The sequence below is a fragment of the Nuphar pumila genome, chromosome 6 (assembly GCF_984573655.1).
Source record: "Nuphar pumila chromosome 6, dmNupPumi1.hap1.1, whole genome shotgun sequence".
Lineage (NCBI taxonomy): Eukaryota > Viridiplantae > Streptophyta > Magnoliopsida > Nymphaeales > Nymphaeaceae > Nuphar > Nuphar pumila.
In genome coordinates, this window is record NC_143254.1 from 131,157,452 (window position 1) to 131,164,220 (window position 6,769).

The window sequence follows — 6,769 nt, forward strand, 5'->3', positions numbered from 1 at the left end:
TATCTTGCAGGTCACCGCATTTCGGTGACCACTGTTCGTGTTTTCAAATAATAATGACTTTCTTTTTTGGTCTACCTGTGATAGTAAATAATAAAAAGGGGAGCAGGTTCTCCATTTTCTTTTTTTTAATTAAGGTACCCTATTGCAGGCGACTTCATCGGAAAAAAAAAAGGTGAACCTATGTATCTTTTGCTTCCATCTGGCTTTTTTCTACCTCCCTTTGCCTAAAAAAAATAAATGAAAGGCGCAGTTCTTTTTACTATTGTTTTATTGATTTTTTTTTGGTCTGGCAATCTATCCGGCTAACTGTTTAAACCGAATGGTTTATGGCACATTCGGCACATATATAGTCAGGGACATCAATAAAAAAAAGTAAAAAAAAATGGAAGAACACGAACCCCGAACTAGGGCCTGTGTCTACCTCCATTAGATCTCAAAAGAAAAGAAAGTTGTATTTTCTTATAGTAACATTTTTTTAAAGAAAGGGGAGTCTTTTGTAACCCGCATCAAAAAAAACAAAAAATAAGAGGTCACCGACATAGGGCGTCCTCCATAAAAAAAAAAAGAGAAACAAACAACAAAGAAAAAGCACAGTCTCCTTTTGTTTTTTTTTGGTAAACAACCCTTCAGAGATTGGCATCGTCTTGTTGTCTAAAATATAAAAAAAACAAAATAAATAAATAATAAATACACTGACACAAAACGAAGGCCCCTGTTCTTCTTCTTCTTTTTTGGCACGCACCAACGGAGATCGATTTCTTCTCAAGCGATCTACCGGCGATTTTTTTTTCTTTACCGGTGATTTCTTTTTCTTTCTCCTCTCATAGTCTGAAACAAATAAAGAAAAATCTCACCGGTTGAACCTCGTCCGTCGCTGCTCCTATTTTCCGGCAAACGGTAGAGAGCAGACTGGTGTTTCTCTCCTGAATATATATATATATATATATATATATATATATATATATATATATATATATATATATATATATATATATATATATATCAAAAGCTTCATCTAGAAGCTTCTAATATTTTTTTTGAGAATTACCATATTTATGCCTGTTTACAGGCATAAATACACTTTTGCCCCTCATCTTTTTTGAAAAGTCCAGTCATATCCCTATCAGATTCAATTTACTATTTGATTGAGTTTTCTTTTCAGTTATTCTTGGTCAAGTCTCTAACCGACTGAATTACCTTTTGAGCTTGCACATTTACATTAAAGATTGTTTTGTCTTATTGCAGTTGATTTACCTTACTGCTCCTGCTTTTAATTTAATTGTCGATTATACTTCTCTATTGTAAAATTACAGTAGAATCATTTTGTTTCCTGATTATTACTTTTGTGTCCCTAAATTATATCAGCAGTCCTATTTTTTGCTGGTAATTTTAGAAAATGACTCAATCACGAAAAAAATCTGAACTAGGGTCAATTTTCTCTTCTTTTTTTTTTGCTAAAAACCCCCTATTTCCTTTTAAGTCTTGTTTTTTGGAGATTATTATTGTGGTTCTATCCTTTGATTTTTCTAAAATTATAGAAAAGTGGTTAGAGTTTGCAAATTAGCTCGATTTTAGTGAAAATCAAAGAGCTTGATTGCAATACAATTTTTTTTTTATTTGCATGAAATACTAAGATCGATATCATGAATTTTGTTTTATTATGCACATGCTCTTTTATGCATTCATGATTGATATTCTCTTGTCATTCTACTTGTTGATTGTTGGACTTAAACTTATCATGTTATGCCATATTAAAATAACCAACAATAGAAAAATGACAAGTAAGATTTGTGCTATTAAATTAGCCAAAATTGATAAACTCAATGGCACAAATTTTCACATTTAGAAGAGGAGGATTCATTTTGTTTTGACTCTAGAGGGCATCGAGAATGCTCTTACTATCGAGATGAGTGACCCTGGTCCTATTGCTTCTGACGAGGTTAAAATCTCATATACTAAATACAAAAGGGACAACATGTTGGCCAGAACTATCATGTTAACATATATAGATGATGATCTCATTGGGGTATTTGAAGATTACCCTACAGCAAAGTCAATGTTTGAAGCCATATCTAAGAAATATGACACAACCTCATAAACCCACATTTAGCTTCTCTTAGAGCAATACAATACATGTCATATGCAGGAAAATGACAATGTGGTTGACCATGTCAGCAAAATGTTAGTTATGGCCAAGGACCTGGAAATTGTTGAGAATATAATTTATGATTGGATATAGATATCCACCATTTTGCATAGTTTACTATCCTATTAGAAGATGGTACAAATAACTCTTAGGTTTAATTCAAAAAATCTAACTTTGGAAGAACTTCTTATTCAACTGAAAATTGAGCAACACATGCAAAAAAAAATGAAAGAGCAAATTACACTTCGCCAAAGATGGACCTTCTTGAGGCTATAACCCTTCTAGATGCCCACAATTCAAGAAGAAATACTTTAAAGGAAATGGCAAATCTAATAAGAAAAATGGTCCAACATTTCGTAAGCCGCAGGCAGCCGCCTCACAAGTGAAGTGTTTCAAGTGTGAAAAACCTGGACACTTCAAGAGAGATTGTAGGAGCTGGACAAATAATAACACTAGCATAAACAATGAAAACAATAAGCAAAAGGAGAGGTGAGATATTATCTGCATGATATCAGAATGCTCTTATGCGGATCATGCTCTTTTTGGTTGGTGGGTGGACTCTGGGCAACTCGACATATCGCAATATCCAAAGAAGGGATGATGGACATAGTCGATTATAAACCTGGTGAATATCGAGTGTACATGATAAACAACACCTACTCTGATGTTATGGGTGTTGGAACTTACCAAATTGAAACCTCTAAAAATAATCTTTTGTTGTCCAATGTCCTATTTGTATTATTCATGAGACGTAATCTAGTGTCTATTTTGGCCTTAGTTGCCAAGGGTTTTAAAGTTCATTTTTTACCAAGGAATGTCATTATAGAAAAACATGGTCATGTCCTGTTTGATGGGGTCTTTGATCATAACTAAGGATTGTTCAAAATTTATGACTCAGACATGAATACAATTACTTCAACTTCTGCTTATATTGATATTGTCTTTAATGTGGATGTAAATATATAGAACCAAAGACTTGATCACATTAACTTAAAAAAGATAAAAAAAAACTTTCTCAATTATAATTAATACCTAACTTTAATGAATCGTTATTTCATAGATGTGAATCTTGTCTTTATGAAAAAATGATAAGAAAACCATTCCCACAAAATGTCACTAGAGCGTCCAAATTATTAAAAATCATACACAGGCACATATGTGGTCCATTCCAAACTCCAACTCATAAAGGAATGCAGTATTTTATATTATTTATTAATGATTTTTCTAAATACAGTTATGTGTATCTTATAACTTATAAGTATGAAGCATTAGATAAATTTACAAAATATCATCAAGAAGTTGAAAATCAACTTGGTCAGAAGATTAAAGTTTTATAGTTTGGTTGAGGAGGAGAATATACTTTAAATGAATTTTTAAAATATTGCAAAATCCATGGGATCAGATTGCAAACTACTACTCCGAGCATACCTCAACAGAATGGTGTGACTGAAAGATTTAATAGGACTCTTTTTAATATGGTTAGATGTATGTTATCTAATGCTTCATTACCTAAAGTATTTGGAGGAGAAGCATTACATACGACAATATATGTTTTAAATTGGATTTCATGTAAAACTATTGTCTCAACCCTTTATGAATCTTGAACAGGAAGAAAACCTAGTCTAAGTCATCTTCGTAGATAGGGTTGTAGCTCATATAAAAGTCGTAGAGTGATCAAGAGATAAACTTGATACCAGATCAATAAGGTGTATTTTTATTGGATATTCCAAAAGATCTAAAGGCTATAAATTTTACCACCGAGATAAAGGTTTAATCTAAAGTAAAGATGTAATCTTCTTAGAATATCAAAACATGAAAGAAGTTATTCTAGAAATAAATGGAGATGATTCTCTTAATCTACAGTATGATTCTGATGACATGCAAGAACCTATAAGTAACAGCGAACCTTCTGAAATCATTCTCATTTCTTCTCAATAGCCTCAAGTTGAACACAAAAGGTCTAGAGCTCCTTCATCTTACTTAGATGACTATTATGTCTATCTATTGCAGGAACTGTGTTATGCTTTAAACATGGATGACATGAAAGATAACATGTTATATGGTGAGGTAATAAACACACGTGAATCAACAAACTGGGTAAAAGCCATGGACGAGGAAATTGAGTATATTAATATAAACTAGGTTTGAGAATTGGCTGATTTACCTAAGGAAAAGAAAGTCATTTGATGTAAATGAATTCTGAAGAAGAAATTCAAGTTTGATGGTAGCATTGATAAATTTAAAGCAAGACTAGTTGCTAAGGGTTTTTCTCATAAAGAATGATTAGATTATGTTGACACATATTCATCGGTTGTAAAATTTGCCTTGATATAGATAATTCTTATGATAATAGCTCACTAAGACCTAGATCTACATCAAATGGATGTTAAAAATGTCTTTCTTAATGGTGAGTTTAAGGAATCTGTTTTTATTAAGCAACCTGAAGGTTATATAATAGAAGGCAAAAAAGATAAAGTCTATAGGTTAAAAAATTCCTTATACGGACTCAAACAATCAGCATATCAATGGTACTTAAAGTTTCATAAGACAATTATGTCATTAGATATGTCTGAAAAAGTATGAGTAAATTTGATATTTTCTCACTACATGTAGATGACATCCTTCTGACTAAAAACAATAATGATATGATTGTCAAAATCAAGTCATGGTTAAATTCACAATTCGAAATGAAAGGCATGGGAGAAACATCCTATGTTCTTGAAATTAAAATCACTCGAGATAGAAGTTTCGAACTTTTAAGCTTGAGTTAAGAAAGATATTTAAATCATATACTCAAAAAATTTCAAATGAGTGATTGTAAACTAGTTAGAACACCTGTGGTTAAAAGTCTCAAATTGAGTAAAAAAAATAGTCCAAGTGATGGACAAGAAAGACTAAATGTCCCTTATGTTTAAGTTGTCAAAACCTTGATGTATGTTATGCATTGCATGAGGCCAGATATCAGCTTTGTTGTTGGTTTCGTTAGTCGCTACTAGAGTAATCATGGTTGGTCACACTGACAAGCGGTAAAAGAATAGTTAAATATTTGAAAGGGACTATAAACTTGAAACTATGTTTTTAAGTTAATTCTTTAGAATTAATAGGATACTCTGATGCTGACTTTGATGGCAGCAAAGATGATAGTAAATCTACCTCTGGATATGTTTTTCTCCTAGAGGAAGGAGCAGTTTCTTGGTCTTGTAAAAAATAAGGGTGTGTTGCACAGCATACTAAGGAAGCTGAATATATTGCATGCAATGTAACTACCACTTTTATCATTTGGATAAACTCCTTCATTAATGATTTAAAGCAGAAAATAACCAACAGGTCTGTCCAAATTTATTGTAATAATAAAGTTGTCATCTCTCTTATGAAGAGTGAAGTTGATAATTCAAAAAGTAAACATATAATGGTAAAATACCATTACATTTATGATATGATTGAAAGAAAAGAAATCAAAGTCAACTACTTACCTACATCTAATATGATTGTTGATCCTTTAATAAAGGGCATATCAGAAGAAATGTTTTCAAAATACGTATCATGTATGAGATTAAGATATGTCTGGATGAGAAACTCAAATATATAACTTATTCCAGGATATTGATGCAAGGAAAATACTCCAATAGTGAGAGGCCAAATCCTGCATCTAGTTTTTGTTTCACATGGCCAAGTGAGAGATGTTGATAATTGTAGCCATATTTCAAGGAAAATATTCATCTGTTAAAGAGAGAGGAGGGCTCACTCCTTCCTTAACAGATGAAACTGCCCTGGATCAGGGCCTCCTCATTTTGGATAAACTCCAGGTGAAACAGCGTAACAAATTGCTGGGGTAAACAGCTAGCTAGAGGGAGGTAAACTCCTAGCAACCCTCTTCTATAAATTGGAGGAGGGATTACTTACCAAAAATAGAGAAGTGTAAGTTAAAACTCCCTTTGAAGCAGGCCATTTACGAACCGATCTTAATCCCCTTGTTAACTCGGTGATATCAATCCATCAAAACAAAAAGTCCATTTTTACTCGGAGTGTGGTTCAACAAACCACTCTTCAGTGACTTGTCTTGTTAGCAAATCAGCCCCTTCCAATAGTTCATCAACGCAACCCTACATCGCAATCCCAAAGACCCACAATCAAGCCGGTTTTTTGTTCTATCTAGTCCCGATAAAGGGAAATCAGAGCAACCATATGATAATAACCCTTCCTTGGCTAAAGGTATTCACTGTGGCAGTGAGGAGGAGATGGTGACGGACACTCCTTCCTCATACACGCTTCAACGCACCTTCAAGACAATCGAAGGTTAGAAGGTTCAGTCACTGCCAGCAGAACCTAAGCCTTGCTCAGATTAGGGGTGGCAAAATCTGACCCGGCCCGCCAACCTGCTTCTTAGCCGAGTTCGGGTTTGGCTTAAACGGGTTCGTGTCGTAAACGGGTCGACCCGCCTAACCTGTTTATTAAACGGGTCGTGTTCATGTTAGGGGTATGCCAACCCGTTTGACCCGTTTAATAAATGGGTTAGGCGGGCGGGTCAACCCGTTTACACAAACCCACAACCCGTTTACACGAACCCGTCAACCCGCAACCCATGTAACCGTGTTATCGTGTCTATGTTATCGGGTCGACCCG